Source organism: Rhinolophus sinicus, linkage group LG04 (genome assembly GCF_036562045.2).
Source record: "Rhinolophus sinicus isolate RSC01 linkage group LG04, ASM3656204v1, whole genome shotgun sequence".
NCBI lineage: Eukaryota > Metazoa > Chordata > Mammalia > Chiroptera > Rhinolophidae > Rhinolophus > Rhinolophus sinicus.
This window is the reverse complement of record NC_133754.1, coordinates 9,085,009-9,102,272: the sequence shown is the minus strand read 5'-3', so window position 1 is coordinate 9,102,272 and position 17,264 is coordinate 9,085,009. Positions and strand designations below refer to the sequence as shown.

General features: G+C 43.8%; 1 long non-coding RNA gene across 1 annotated transcript in view; it reads right to left on the bottom strand.

Annotated features, from left to right (window-relative positions):
- Positions 1 to 2,174: 2,174 nt before the first annotated feature.
- Positions 2,175 to 17,264, bottom strand: part of LOC141571284 (uncharacterized) — a 46,314-nt gene continuing 31,224 nt past the window's right edge. Inside the window, exon 3 of the long non-coding RNA XR_012496045.1 lies at positions 2,175 to 2,253. This is a non-coding gene — a long non-coding RNA (uncharacterized LOC141571284). The remainder of the gene's footprint in view (positions 2,254 to 17,264) is intronic.

Sequence of the window (17,264 nt, the reverse complement as noted above, 5' to 3'; positions counted from 1 at the left end):
AGTATGATGTAAATACAGAAGGCAACGGAGGTGTCTGTATTACTATTATTATTGGACTGAATTGTCTTTCAGAGATTGTTCTCCTGAGTAAGAGACATTAGGCTGAGGACTAAACTATTTCTCCAAATTCCTTCTTTAGAGAAATTTGGCTCCTGGGGTTTGAAGAGACACAGTGAGGGCTTCTGGCAGGTACCTCAGCAGGTAGACTCATTACATCCTAATCTCCACAGAGAACCAACTTGAGCACTGGCTGTCTGACCTTGTGAGAAGTTGGGCGGACCTACATTTGTTACAACTCTGTTCAGAAAAGATCAAACAATAGTATACTCTCGACATCAAAGCTTTTATTAGGGGCACCAAGTAATCAGAACAGATCCTAAAACACTCCCACCTTCAAGAATCGTGGTCAGACCCAAGACCAGAAAAGTGGTGGCCTCCTTCAACCCTTCTTTGAATGAATGTCAATCACTCAGAACACTTCCTCCACACCTCATGCCAGAAACACAACTGTTCATGGCTTGTAGGCAATTCGAGTCTTCATTCTTCCATACTACAACACCTCCCCGACCTCCTCACTGAATGCCTCATTGTGAGGCGTTCTTGAGAAATGAATGTGCCATGTAATTTAGGCTTACCTCTTAAAGCACTGAGTCATAAAAAATAAACAAGAACACTAGTTGTATTGCATACTTTCCAGCTGAAATAAATAGAGTATATTTCATACTTGCAATTTTATGATTCAAGCCATCATCGTGAATGAGAATTATATTGTACGATTGTAATTCATATGTGGTAGGTAATAAAAGGTTAAAAGCAGTGGTGATTTCTGCCTGCCTGGCGGATGCCTTCGATGTATTACATGTTGTTAAATTCTATTCTGCATGTCTGTTCCAGTTTTATTGGGGTTCGTGAAGGAAGAGGTAAAAAGACATGGCTCAGGGTAAGAAGCTCCAATACAGAGATTAAAAACTATAATCAGTAAGCAGTTCCCAGTGTAGTTCTGACCAAGGAGACCGGAGTGAATATTCTTTTAAGTAATGATGGTGGTGGCCATGATGTGGAGGGACAACATATCAGTGAAGATTCTTCGGTGTAAGTGACAGATACCACCTCTGAGTAACTTAAGCCAGAAAAGGGATGCAGTGGGCAGATTCTAAGTAGGTCCCAGTGTTGAAAGTTGTTGCTAACGACTGGGCCCCAGGAAGGACTGAATGAAGGCTGGTGCAATGGGCTGTGGACACTGACATTCCATGACACCTCTCTAGTCACTTCCAATGCCTGTGTGTCTCTACTTAAGAGTCATTTCCTGGGAAAGAGATGATCTAATTGGCCCATTGGGGTCATGGGTCTATCCTTGTGGCCAAGTGGGTAGAATCTTGTGATTGGCAGCCCCATAAAAACCACAGAGAATGGAGAAAAGGCATTTCCCCCAAAGAAAGGAATGTTGGGTGGACCAAAAAAAATGCGGAGGTCAGGTAGAGAGTCTTCCTACCCCAAATCTATACACAGTCACATTTCCTACCGTCTAGCTTTTCCTGGTTTCATACTAATATGGCTTCATGTCTCAAGAGTTTGTCTCTGCCTGCTCTTCCTGAAGGCCATGAAAGGCAGAATGCCCTAATCCTCAGAGTCTGTGAATGGGGGATTTTGCAGATACAATTAAGATTATGGACCATAAACTAGAGACGAGCCTGGATTATCCAGGTAGGCCTAATGGAATCACATGGGTCAGAGAGATGCAGCAGGAGATGTTGGAGAGATCTCAGCGTGAGAGAGACTCGGTCCCCTATTGCTGAAGGGGAGTCATGCGGACAATATGAGAAGCAATTCATAGAGGCTTCTAGCAAGGACCTTCAACAAAGATGGGCCACTGGCTGACAGCCAGGCAGGACACAGGGACCTCCGTCCTACAACTGGCAGGAACTCAAGTTAGCCAACAGCCCGAACGAGCCTAGAAGTGTCCATTTCCAAAAGAACCCCGTCTTGCCTTGGTTTCAGCATCAGAACACTAAGCAGAGGAACAAGTTCAGCCTCACCATGCTGGGAAGTCTGACCCACAGAGCTGCATAACCATAAATTTGTGTTGTTTGAAGCCCCGAGGTTGACAGTAATTTTTCTGGCAGCAATAGAAACCCAGTACAGAGTCCATGAAGATGTTTCACCTACCACAGCATCAACAGCAGGATCTTAGGACCTTCTCGCTGGCGAGATAACTTCTCTGGGTTTATGAACCAAGCCATAACTCTTCAGGATCTTCAGCAATAACAACAATAAACAAACAAAGAAGTATTTTTATTGAACAACTGCTGTGTGATAGATACGTGATAAGCATTACAATATGTAACACAATATACCACAACTATTTTACACACTAAAAAGCTCTCCATATCATTGTATCCTAGAACATAGGGATAGTAATAAGGATTGAATAAGATACACTAACGCTGTACAACTCACTCACATTCACACAAGCAGTAAGTCATCGAGCTGGGATTAAAACCCCATCCTATGACCCTAACCCACACTCTTTCTAGCAGGCCCATTGCCTCACCAGTGCCACCATGAAAGCACCCAAAACAACATGTAGCAAAACGGACAGCCAGTCTCACTTCATGGCCTCAAGATGCCTCGGGGTCTGAGACACAGGGGGCAGTGGGATGCACACTGGACCGGGAGCCACCTGGCCCAGGTTCCCGTCCTACTGCCGATAGATCTATGTGGGGATTGAAGAACACATGGAAAGTTACAGCCAGATCTCGGTTCTCTTGATTTTCAGTTTCCCCGGGTTCTCTTGGGTCTGCTCCATGCACGCACCCCATCCCATACCGTCCTAGTCAGTCAGGAATATGTGGAGAATTTCTCTCAGCCTCTGTGTGCACTATTTCATTCCCAGGACGACTTCATCCATTACATTGTTGGCTGGTCATCTGCTCACCCCAACCAAACAGGAAATCGTAGGCTAACAAAGTCACATCCGTTCCCAACTGAGTCCTCCTTTTTCAGCCAGCAAAGCCACAGGTTTACACACACACACCCCAAAATGAGCAAAGTTGTTCATTTTCATGGTCAGCCCTGCACTTTAAATACTGTAGTTCTGGCCAATGAGCTGGCCGAGCGCATGGAAGCAGCTCCTGGCAAGCAGGCCATGGACTCCTGCTGCTCTTACCCAAAGCTCCAGCATTTGTCTTGAGAACAAAGGCTTCTCAATTTGTTGTCTGCCTTTGGCCAACTTACAGTGCCCTGAAATGGTTGGTCTGGACAACCTTTCCAGTTCTGTGCTTGTTTTATGGAAAGGAATCACCGGCCTCTCATGCTGCCACCACCGGAAGTCCCTCCCACCACCTTCTCTGAAGACACTGCCCTGGAGGCCCGGGGAGAAAGCAGCCTGGGGGGAGCTCTCACCCTACTGACATCTTTTTTCACTGACCCACACCAGCCCCAAACGGCCCCAAAGAAGCAGATGTCTAAGCCCTTCAGAACCATCTCCCAGAAACTCTTCTCTCTTTCCACACTTCCCAGCTCTGCCCTAAGACAGGCAAAACAGAGTCGAGATTTTGCAACTTGAATCTATTTCTATCATAAACCTGTTATCGAATATTAGAAGCTCCAGCTTTGACTGTCACTCTGTGTTTTTCACTGCAGTTAATGAACCATAACTGCCCCCAAATACTTTGGCTCCCAAGCTATCGGGGCCAACATTCCCAATTGGGTATCAATTTACCACTGCCTTTATATGAAAGAACAAGAAAGACCTTTGTTTGTTGGTTTTTGGTTTTTTTTTCGACTCAAGCCTCATTCCTGGTAACTGACAGCTTAGGCTTGACTCATTTTAGAGGAAGGATCGGAATGCTTTAGCCCTCTGCTCCCTTTATTCTTACTGCATTACCTCTACACTAGTGTCTTCCTTTGGGAACTCTCAGAGAATAAAGGAAACCAACAATCCCCCATGGCAATGGAGGTGAAAGTTATCTAGTAAGGTGGTGATGGAGTTATTACAGATGTTCGGGAATCCAAATGCTATCCAGTTGTTACTTGTCGTCTGAACAAATAATAGAGGTACAACCACGCTTCGAACGCGTGCCCCTCTCCATTGTGCAGCATCGGTATGTTTGCAGTAACCAGCATTATTGTACTTTGTCTCTAACATTGCCTACTGCGTCTTTAGCTCCTTGACCACGCTGGAAGGGCGGCAGGTCTCTGAATTTATTGACGTTAGAAAGTATTCCTCATTCTCAAAAAGACTGGAAATCGGTGCTCTAGGGAACCTGGGTCTCTAATGAACGACATCTTTTCCCTTCTTTGGCCTAGAGAGGGGCAATTTCAGAGACAGTGGGTCCCTCCACCACCACCTCTGGTTCGTGCTCATGCCATTGGCCAGCTGTGGGCTGTGGTGCTCTTGTGAAACAGACAAGAGACTGGTTTGGGAGTCTGAAGACTCATCTGCTATTCCGAGGTCTGCCGTTAACTTGCTGGAAAATCTTGGGTTCTTCACTTCATTTTCTTAGGCCTCCATTTCTTCCTCTGTAAAGTGATAAATGATATCATTTTACAATAAAATGATATCACTAAATGGCCTCCAAGACCCTTGCCAGCTTGGCCATCCTTTGACTCACTACATTGTACTGGAAGTCACCTTGCATACATCCCGCACACCTCGCTGGGCACTCTGATAAACACATTTTATGTATGAAATCATTTGATCCCCATATGACAGCCTGTGGTTTACACCCCGCACCACCCCCCATACAGGTAAGGAAACCCACACTCTGCTTGAGTCTGATTCTGCATTGCCTTTGCATCCTTTAGATCATCTTACCCTTCCAAAGAAATAAGGTATGTATTTGTTCTTAGAATATAATTCATAAACACATAAGCCATCACCATGTGGGTTTCCATCATGAATCACAGCAAGATTCAGGGGGAAAAACAGAAGGTTCATTTAGCTATGACTATTTAGTATTTCCTTCTCTGAGACAAACGTCAAATGTCTATGTAATCATCCTTAACTCTCACTGGGTGGAGGGAAGAATTCGGGGATTCAAAGTTTGCCACATCTTTTCATCTTAAAGGGAAAACACATAAAAGTGGGGAAAGTTTCAACTGGACAAATTCTTGGCAGCTGGAGGCCTTGAACGATAAGAGAAATCACGACTTCCGCAACTAGTCAACCAGCACTTTCCGTAACCGTTCTGAGAACTCTCACCAGCACCCAACCCAAAGACACCTGGCTCACCCTCTGCACACTAAATGAGAACACATCTAACACACAATGATAGAGCACAGGGTTGGTGACATTGCTATGAAAATCCATCCTCCACATAGAAGTCATATATATATGTAAGAACTTGTCCATTGACACATTATCTACAATAGCAACATATTGGAACCAACATAAATACACACACACACACACACACACACACACACACACACACAGTGGTTTTTTCCAATATTCACTGAACACCTTTTACATGTTAGGCACCATGCCATACCCCAAGATGAATATGGCGCCCCTTAAGGAATGTGCTGACTATTGATGCTATTTTGTTTTGTTTCTGTCTGTTTTTTCCAACAGTTAGTCCCCACCCCTTTCTGGCTCTCCCTATATCACGGGGCTGGAATATTGGGAACTCCATGGTATCCAGGATCTTGGATGCGATTGGCATTCTGCCAACAGGATGTGCCTGCATAAGACGTGGAAGGTAGAAGGGAGTCCAGAGGGCCTGTACTCTTCCTCCAACCCTGACAGTGGACACGTGGACTTTGACAGATGTGAGTTTCTGCAGAAAGCAGTGGAACTCCTGCCAACCATCCACATGGGTGTTGTAGGGAAACTGGGACCGTTAGCAGCATTTTCTTGCATTTCTCTGACCTCTGCTCTGAGCACTGCTTCCTTTGAGGTTCTCTGAAAGCCAGCAGTGAACGTGAAAGCTGAGGAGACCCACACACACCCCTACCCCGCTGCTGATTGTCACTCCTCCAGCCTTCGTTTTGTAAGCACTTAGTGCCCTGGGTTAACTCCCTCTCTGGTTAAAATACCTGGAGTAGTATGTATTTTCCTTGACCCTAACGTACTGCAGAGGCTACAATCTCCAGCAGGACACTTGTGGAAGTCACACACATGACCCACATGTATAATTTAAATTTTTCTAGGAGCATATTTAAAAACTAGAGCTAAACAGATGAAATTATTTTAATAATATATTTTATTTAGCCCACTATATGTGAATATAATCTTTTCACCATGTAATCAATACAAAAACATTAATTAGATCATTTACTTTTGGGGCCAGGTCTTCAAGATACGGTAAGCATGGTATGCACGCGCTCCTCAGTTGAGACTAGTCACATTTCACACACTCACTAGCTCCTGGTGACTCATGGCTCTCATACTTTACAACACAGAACTATGTAAGAAACGACGGCACAGTATGACGGCAAGTTACTGCGCTGTTATTTAAATGAACATTGGGGCTTGGCAGGGAACTTTGTTTCTGCTACTTGGGTTGACTCATCGCTCCACCGGACCCATCAGGTGTCGGACAAGTGTAATGTGGTTCTCACCCAGCTTGAATGGAAGGTAGCTTTTTGGATGGGGGAGCATGGAAGTTCTATAAACACCCCTAACACTACATGGGAATTTCCATCAGGCAAGAAGGGGCCAGGTCCAGGGTGCTGGGAGAGGTCTGCCATGTTCTTTGGGGAACTCAGGTGCAGGGTAGTAACAGGGGGCCTTCCTGAGCAGTGTAGGCGTCTGTGGAGTCAGCGGACACCCTGGTATGAGCCCCCCATCACTCCCACTGGGAATGGGTGGTCTGACAGAAGAGACTTAGCGGCTTGTTTGGAGAAGTGCTGAGCTGTCCACGTAAGCCTAGAACAGGAGCCTTATTTATAAGCATGACCAACAGCATGAGCAATAGAAATGCAGCTTTGGAGACTGTATTTTGCCAACAGTGAATCTGAATCTGAAGGGGAGGGCGGAAACAGCTGTAAGGAAGGATTCTGGGAAGAGCAGCAGTTACCAAGGTCAGCTCAAGCCAGGATGGACGCACGTAGACTGCGGACCCTAAGAGCAGACGAAGAGCGACTGATGACCCAGCAACCAGAAATAGGTTAGAAACCAGGGCGACTGTGGAAGGAGCCGGGAGTGCTGCCCTGAGGCCAGGATGGATCCTGGCTGTGGCTGCAGATATCTGTTTCTGCTGGCTGCCGTTTGTATTGTTTCAGCCTCAAAGAGCCGTGCACAGCTGACACATCATAATAACCATGAAGAGCTCATTTGTGGGTTCTTACTGCACGCCAGGCACAGTGCGTACATAACCCCAATTTAATCCTCCCTGGAACCTTGTGAGGAAAGCACTGGTACTAGCTCCATCTCACAGATCAGAAAACCGAGGGACTCAGAACCTTACCTGAGGACATACACTTAGTAACTGTTGAAGCTGCAATTCAAACTCAGAAACTTTCATCTGGAGCCTCCTGCCTACGTTCTGCTCCCTCACTGAGTTTGCTGACTTTATTGGAACCGGGAAAGGAAAGATGTAAAGGCAGGGGTAAACGGTTAAATCCGAATTTGGCAAAATTCACAAATATTGAGGTTGGACCTGGACAGGGGACAGTGGGAAGTAACAAGAATGACACTGTCAACAGGGACAGTGGTGCTCCCTCCATGCGCCCCATTCCAGAAATGACCACCTGTGCACAGGGACCCACCCTGAGACCTGGGCTGGGGGTGGGGGTGAAGATGTGGATGCTGCATTACTTCTGAGAAAAAGAGAAATCATTTTTGGTAGGAGAAAGTGCTGTTGCCATGGTGACAGAATTTGGGGGCCCAATCCTAGGGCAGTAGCTTGAGTCCTAATTCAGAGAGGCTTGGTTTTCAGAAAGAAAAATTAAAAAGAATCAGAGTCTCTTTCGGTCATAGCAGCCTTCCACAAAGGGGCAGTGTCTCTGCCGGGTTCGGATTCTAAGCAGATGAACCACAAATGCCAAGTGGCCGATGAAAATCACCGTGCAGAAGGTGAAGCACCCTTTCATACCTGACAGGGTCCCAGGTGGGGCTTGGCATGGACTTACCAAGGAGCCTGCCAGAATAAACACAGCACGCCTTGCCGCCAGGATCCACATCCCAGTCGTGGGCCTCCTGCAGCAGCCCGCAGTGGGACCTTCACAATGCTGGCTTTCTCCTTGCCAGTCAACCCTCATTTACCGAACCAAGCTAAGCCCTGGCAGCTCTGGGTGCTTTCCTACTCAGTCTCCCTCAGTTGTGCCTGCAGCTCAGAATATTCCTAAAAGCCCCCACTTTAAACCAAGGCTGGGTTGCAGTTCCCTTCTAACAATGGCTCACTCAGTCTATAAGAAGTCAGTCCCAGCATAAGGAGTCCTGATACCACCACCCTGTCCCTTCACTCTCCCTGGTCACTGTCTCCACCCCACTGCCAGTCACACAAATATCCACTGTATACGCACCCAGAGGGCACACTGAAGTCCTAGGACCAGGAAACGGAGTACAGGAGTTTCCCTTGACCATTGGGTTGACCCGCCACCACCACCATGTATTCAGGGATACATCACCCAGAAATTATGTAAACCAGGTCCTGCTTTTCTTTTCTTTAGCCCTTCATTGAGGTGCCAACAATAGTATTGAATGTCCAGAATGGAAAAAGTGCAACAACAAAAAACCTTACCCAATACAAGATCCAAAATGGCGGGATAAATTAATACTATGTGTACTTCCTTCCGTGAACACATTAAAATTACAACTAAATTATAGAACAATCAACCTGGGCAACCATCTGAAGTCTGGCTGAACAAAAGTTCTATAACTAAGGATATAAAGAAGAAGCCACGTGGAGACTGGTAGGAGGGATGGCGATGTGGAACAGGCTGACTGCAAACCTCTGTGTGGTGGTTGAGAATGAGCAGGGATATCTCCACAGCAAAGGTTTCTCCATGGAGGAGCAAGGGACTCCATCCCCAAACCAGACTCCCCAGGCCAGAGTATGGTGCTGGAAAGGGGAGCCCCCAAAACATCTTGCTGTGAAAAACAGTGGGGATTCTGACCATCCAGGTGGGATGAAAGGCTGTGGGAAACCCAGAGGTTCCCTTAAATGGCCTGTGCATAGACTCACTCTCAGGCACTCACCCTGGGTTCCAGCAGAGGGACAGTGTCTTGGGGGTATCAGAAGCATGGGCGGGGAAGGGGGAAGAGCAGACTGAGTAGTGTGGCTTCACAGCAAGGCCTGGAGGACAGTTGCCATTTGTGTGGGATTCTCTTCCCATGCAGCCAGCAGGAGGGCACCATCTTTCCTGTGTTGAACCCTTCCCTCTGGCCAAATCTGAATCTGATTGGCCTGGAAAGCTCTGCTGCTCCACCTTGCTGACTCTGCTGGAAAACTGCCCCACCCAACTCTCCCAACAATGGAGGCACTTTCTCTGAGAGATGCCAGCCCCAACCGTATTGCACTCCTTTTTAGAAAACTATTGGAGTCCATGGGCCCCAAGTGGGTGGTAACTAGCCTCCATGTGCTCTGAGGCTTGTTCAGTGGCTCCAGACTCAGCACTGGCACCAAACTAGAGCATGTGTATATTAACCTGGTGACCACAACTCTTCCCAATCTAGTGACTCCCTGAGACCCTACCTCACCCAACTTGTATACCACATGAGGCTTTATCAGTAGATGAACCTCAAGGGAGCCAGGAGGTGGCAGCAAGCCTCGGGGAAAACTGGTTTTTTGTGGAGCTACCCCAGACCCAGTACTGGTGGTAGCTGTCCTCGGTTAGCAATGTGGCCTCTCCCACATGCCTCCAACTTTATCACAGGCAAGGAACAACCACTTATTGCTTTGTAGCTCCTACCATGTAGTCCCCAGCTGGTCACAGGCAGTGGGTGACCTGGGCCTGCACCAGAACCTCTCAAAAGAGGCCTCAGAATGAACATACTTAGAGGTTGGCTACAGACCACAGCAGAGCACCACCCAATTAGCCGCACAAGTGGAATACACAAGGGGCACTCTCAACAGGCACCAGAGCCCACTGGGGCAAATCCCACTCAGTGAGGTAAGCCCCCCTGCACAGCAGCCCATAAGCTGTAGATGTGGCCAAACCTCACAGCCAGTGAGCCTGAGGGTCAATCCCACCCACTGACATGTCAATAGCAATCAAGGCTTAAGTATAACAAGAAGGCACACAATCCCCACTAGGGACATTCCTGAAGCACCCAGAACAGATCAAAGTTATGAATAATAAAATGGCAATAACTACATATCTATCAACAATTACTTTAAATGTAAATGGATTAAATGTTCCACTCAAAAGACACAGGAGGGCTGAATAGATAAGAAAACAAAACCTTTACACATGCTGCCTACAAGAGACTCATTTCAGATGAAAAGACACATACAGATGGAAAGCTAAGGGATGGAAAAAGTTATTTTGTGAAAATGGAAACAAACAAACAAACAAAAAAACAAACAAAAAAACAAGAAAAGCTTCTACCACACAAAACAGACTTTAAGTCAAAGGCTGTAACAAGAGACAAAGGAAGACCCAGTAATTCCACTTCTGGGTATTTATCCGAAGTAACACAAATCACTACTTCAAGGCAACCTGTGTATCCATATATTCATTGCAGCGTTATTTACAGTGTCCATGATGTGGAGGCAGTCTCGGTGTCTGTTGATGGATGAATGGGCAAAGAGGAGCTAGTATATAAATATATATAATGGACTATTGCTCGGCCATGGAAGGGAATGTCTTCTTGCCATCTGCGGTGGCATGGATGGACCTGGAGGATATTGTGCTGAGTGGAATGTCAGAAAAAGAAAGATAGATACAATGTGATTTTGCTTATATGTGGAATCTAAAGAACAAAATTAACAACAAAACAAAAAAAAAAACACAAAAATACTCATAGATACAAAAACACTTTGATGGTTCCAGATTGGGGGGTGGGGATAGGCGTGTGGGTGGAAAAAAGGGGAAGGGATTAAGAAGTACAAACTAGTTGTCAAAAAGTAGTTATGGGGCTGTGGTGTACAGCATTAAGAACACAGTCAATAACATTGTAATAACTATGCATGGTGTTGGATGGGTACCAGATTTATTGGGATGATAGATGGGAGGGGGTGAGGGGGCAGGATGAAAAAGGAGAAGAGATTAAGAATACAAATTGATAGTTACAAAATAGTCATGGGGATGTAAAGGAAAGCATAGGGAATATAGTCAATAATATGATAATAACTATGTATAGTGCCAAGTGGGTACTAGACTAGTCAGAGGGATCACGTCTTAAATTATATAAATGTCTAATCACTATGCTGCATACCTGAAACTAATATAAAATAATATTGAATGTCAACTGTAATTGAAAAATTTGAAAAGGATGGGAAACCTGAGGAGAATAAGAGGTTCAAATTTCCAGGTATAAAACAAATAAGTCATGGGGATGTAACGTACAGCATAGGGAATACAGTCAGTAATATTGTGACAGCACGGCACGGTGTCAGATGGTTGCTGGGCTTACCGTGGTGATCACTTCTTTAGGTACGTAAATGTTGAATAACTATGGTGTAGGCCTGAAACTAATATAGTATTGTATGTGAGCTATGTTTTTAATGAAAATCTTTTTAAAAAATTCTACCCAAATTCTAAAGCTTCCTGTACTTCAGAGGGGGTCATAAATAGTAGAGCCTACTAGTTAGAACCCATTGACAATGGGTGCCATCATGCTTTATATTTGTATTTCTATTTTAGCTTGTGAAGAAATTATTGAAGCATCAAACAGGATTCTAAATAAATGAAAGGAAATATTTATCCCATCTTTGGATCCCAATGGGATAAACTATTTTCATTTGTCTTCATTCAACTACTGTTGCGTTTTCATCTTTCCAGAGAACTTTTGCTATTATCCCTCAGAAGTTCAAGCATACAAGAAGTGTACTGTAGGCATCATTACCCACATTCCACATGAGCCCAGATGACCTAATCAAGGTCGGGGTCTCAGCCTTTCTCTCAAGGTCAGGACCAGAGCACCGTCTTGGCAAATCTCGGCCTAGGGCCCTATCCAACTTTCCAGATTATCTTATGTATCAGCAGGCTCATGTCCCAGGTTGAACCAAGGCCTGAACGGATTAAGGAGAGAGGTTTCCTTTCATAACCAGTAACAATGATTGCGTCTGGGAGGGGGAGCCAAGTGGTTGAAGCCAGGAGGAAGAGGGTGGCCTTCTTCTCAGCGCACACCCTTTTGTGCCTTTGAGTTGTATGCCATAAGCATGAACCAATGATTCAGAAGATGACTAACATTTCATTTTAAATGTAAGCTTAAATATAATCATTTAAAATTTCCATGTAATTTTAACTTTTCTTTTATATCTCCATTTTATCCTACCGCCAAGGGAATGGAGTTGAAACATATGTTGTGAACATTGTTATCCTTAAGTCTGGTTAGAGCGGTGCTTGGATGGGCCCCCAGCCAACTTCAGAGGGAGCCAGATGGGAGATGCTGGACAGTTACCCCTACCCACCCAAAAGGTGCATAATTCAGTGGGAACAAAATAGCCAACTTGTGATTATCTGTGTCAGTGAAGGAAAGTCAATGGGGTAAGTAGTCTAAAATGTAAGTAAATATTAAAAGTGATATTTAATTCATTATCAGTATTTGAATGTGTTTGTACACTTTGGAATATGGATATGTTTTATTCCATAAAATTACAACACTGCACTAAATAAACCCCAAACACTGAAATATTGGGAAACTGCCTGTATTTTCCCTCTGTACCTGTTAGAATGCTTTGGCTGCAGGGAACAAAACCCTGACTAACGCTGACTTAGACAATCAGAAAATCTACTGTCGTACAAAGCTGAAAGCCACAGGTCAGGGTGTCACGGTTTGTTGATCTAGCAATTCAACAATGTCATCAAGGTCCCAGGTCCTTCCATCCCTCTGCCCTGCTGTTCCCAGGACTGGCTTCGTCTTCAGGCTCATAGTAAGATGGCAGCAGGACCCCCAGGCAGCATCTCCAGATATGACAAGGTCAAGGGGAAAAAGAAAAACCGACTTTCCGCAGCACAGGGAAACCTCTCCCCAAATACCCTCAGCCCCCAGACATCACTGCATCCCTCATTCCATCACCTGCCATTCCAGAACCAGTCACTAGCAGGGGACTACGATAATTGGAATAGACATCAACTAATAAAGGGAGGGGGATGGGGGATGGTCAAACACAACATCCACGGCATACGTCATTCTCCCAAGAAGCCCCTTCCTGCAGCCCCTTAGTGAGATGCATCGCCGGGAAGAGACTGAGATTTTTTAACTAACACTGAGCATCAGTTTACGAAGAGATGCCACCCTTCCCTCCTCCTTCCTTTCAGGTTTACTCCTGCTGAGGAATGGTGAGAAACTCACTATATATTTCAGTTTCAAGTTCCTTCTACCTGTGTGCTATATGTGACATAAATAAGTATAAACAAAGATAACGTTCCCATCACTAAAACACAACTTAGACTGAATACATGGGAGCTCAGGCAGCCATTAAAAGCAATATTCCCCATGAGGGAACAAATAATCACCCGCCTGCCCATGCTCAAGGTGAATGTGTCTATTAGGTTAGATACCACCTTTATTATTGTCATTTCCAGAAATCTACCTGAGCCAAAGGTATTTTTCAACACTAATGATCAGATGAAGTGTGTAGGATACAGGTGTCAGGGAACGGTCTCATTGACTCAAAGGTTCCTTGTGCAGAGGTCTCGTCCTTGGCTACTGCACTCACCCCAGCTGCTGAAAAGTGGACACTCAGGGAGCATTCTCATTAAAGGCATACAATCCCACAGGAGAAGGGATGGATTGATGTCACTAACTTGCTGAGATAATAACCACCTCGAGTACACAAAGCCCCAGATTGAGGTTAAGAAGAGAATTGCCTACAAGCAATTTACACAGAGCAGTTAAGAAATAAAACACAGTGTCAGATGGGCCTCTGAAAACCAGTGTGAGAATCTGTTCCTTTTTTTTTTTTTTTTTTTTTCTGGAGAGAAACAGAAGGTACTGCCACTGGCTACATTTATTTTTGGAGAAGGGAGAAGAAGAAAAATAGATAGAAAAAGATGTAGACATACGGATTAAACTGATTCCACCCTGGAGAAAAACATCCATCTCAGCATGTCAGGGTTAAGAAGGGCCATACACCCGTGACCTTGCCATCAGAACTGCATGATTTGCTCTTGCTTTTTAATAGCAGGAAGGGAAAGAATGCCAGGATAGGATCATTCCAGAATCAAAAACTGACAAAAACAAATGCTCCATTTTTCTCACACAGCCACAATGTGTTCTAGTGCAGTGCTTTTCAAGCTTCACTGTCACGTGAATCACCTAGGGACCTTGTTCCTGTGCAGATTCTGACTCCGAAGGTCTGGAGTGAGGCTCAAGATTTCTGCATTTCTAACAAGCTCCCAGATGATACTAATCCTGCCATTCTTGGACCACATTTTGAGCAGCCTGGTGCCAAGCGATCCATGACAGAGTGTAAAGTTTATTGAGTTAACTGTCAGTGTGGTTTTAATGTGGATTTAAGATGTAAAAATGTTAAAACAGGAAGGAACCTTTAAAAATTTCAGATAATAGGGATTAATATCCAGAGTATATAAAGAACTTCTACACCTCAACAATGACAACAAAAACCCCATTTTAAAATGGGAAAAAGTTGAATAAACATTTCTCCAAAAAAGATATACTGATGGCCAATACGCCCATGGAAAGATGTTGAGAATCATTAATCATTAGGGAAATACAAATCAAAACCACAATGAGATACGACTTCACATCTATTAGGATAGATATTATTAACCAAAACCCCCCAGAAAACAAAAAATGCTGGCAAAAATGTGGAGAAATTGGAAGTCTTGCACATGTTGTCAGGATCGTAAAATGGTATGACCTCTATGGAAAACTATGGCAGTTCCTCAAAAAAATAGAGGATTCTGGGATGATAACGGAATACCTAGGAAGTACCAAGAATTTGTCTCCCCACCTAGACAGCAATTATTCTGGCAGAATCTGTCTGAGCATCTGAACTATTTTGGAACTCTGGAGTCTATTGAAGGCATGCAATGTCCAGGAGCAAACTTGGATGGTAAATTGCAGTTAATTTCAGTCAATTTCAGCTCTTTGCATAGCAGTAGCAGCCACCCATCTCCCAGCCCCAGATAGTAATAGGCAGCTGTGCATATGTCCCTGAAGCAATCACACCAGGAGCTTGCTGGAGCCATGGTGTGTAAAAAGGACCCTGTCCTCCAAATATCAGGGATCTGTGCTCCGATCGCTGGTTGCTTTTTCTGACCACAGAGGTGCAGACACAGAGGCAGGCAGCCATCATTTTTGCACCTCCCCCCATTGTTGCAATCCTCTCCCTCTTCAACTAAAGTGCCTTTCAGGGGATTTAAAGACCAGTGCTCTCCCATCCTTCATTTTTCTCTTTTTCCCCATTTGGAAGCCAGACATTAAACACTAAGACACTCAAAAACAAAAACAAAAACTGCATATGTGGGGAAAATTAGAAAGTAACAACTTATGCCCAGGGAAAGGCTCAGGAAAGACCTGCAAAGGCTTTAAGTTTACACCTCACACTGATCCTCAGCACAGATAAAGTCTACAATAATTTAAAAAAAAGAAAAAATAACAATAACAAAAAATAGCAAACCCTGGAGAAGGGAGAGAATCTGATTTCTAGAGTTACCACATTGTTATATTAAAATGTCCAGGTTTCAATAAGAAGCTACAATGCATACAAAGAAATAGTAATATATGGCCCATTCAAATGGGGAAAAAAATCAGGAGAAATCAGTCCTGAAACCGACCTGATGGCAGACATACTAGACAAGGATTTTAAAACAATTTTCTTAAAGATGCATCAAGAACTAGCGAAAGATGTTAAGAATGTCAAGAAAATAATGTATGAATAAAATGGAAATATCACTAAAGAAAAAAACCTAAAAAGAAACCAAAAGAAAAAAATTCTGGAGCTGAAAAGTACAGCTGAAATAAAAAATTCACTAGAGGAATTCAAAGGCAGCTTTGAGCAGTCAGAAGAAAAAAATCAGCAGCTAAGATAAGACAATAGAAATTGTCAAGGCTGAAAAACAAAAGTTGCCAAGGTTGAGGAACAAAAAGCAAAGGATTGAAGAAAAATGAACAGAAAAATACAGAGAAACATTTTGTTGTCATTGTTGAGGTGTAGAAGCCTAAGGGATCTGTGATATGTCATTGAGCAGATTAACATACACATTGTTAATACTTTCTCTCCAGGAGAAGAGAGAAAGAGGCAGAGAAATACGTATAAAGAAATAGTGACAGAAAACTTCCCAAACTTGATGAAAGATATAAATATAATCCAAGAAGCTAACAAACCCAAGTAAGATGAACACAAAGAGACCCACACTGAGACATAATCAAACTTTCAAAAACCAAAGACAAAGAGAGAATCTTGAAAGCAGCAAGAGAAAAGCAAATCATCACATACAAAGGATCTTCAAAAGAATTATCAGCACATTTCTCATCAGAAACTTTGGAAGCCATAAGTCTGTGAGCCAATATGTTCAAAGCGCCTAAAGAAGAAAACTGTCAACCAAGAATCCTATATTCAGCAAAACTGTCCTGCAAAAGTGAGAGAGAAATGAAGACATTTCCAGATAAATAAAAGCTGAGAGAGTTCATTACCACTAGAACTTCCCTGCGAGAAATGCTAAGGGTGTCCTACAAGGTGAAATGAAAGGACACTCAACAGTAATTCAAAACCAGATGGAGAAATAAAAATCTCAATAAGGTAAATACATGGGCAATTATAAAAGCTAGTATTTTTGTAACAATGATTTGTAACTGCATATTTTGTTTTCTACATGATTTAATAGACAGATACGTTTGTTCGTTTGTTTGTTTGTTTGCTTGCTTGCTTTTAGTTAATAGACCTTTCTTGAGCAGTGAGGTACACAGAAAAATTGAACAGAAAGTAGAGTTCCCATACACCCCTTACCATTCCCACCCCCATACCTACATTGTCTCTGTTATTAACATCTTGCATTAGTATGCCACATTTGTTACAAAAATGGATAGAACAATCAGACAGAAGACAAGTAAGAAAAGAGAGGAATTAACAGCAAACCCACTGAATCTAACAGACATATACAGAACACTCTACCCAACAAAAACAGCACACAAATCTTTTTCACATGCACATGGAACACTCCCCAGGAAAGAACATATGGTA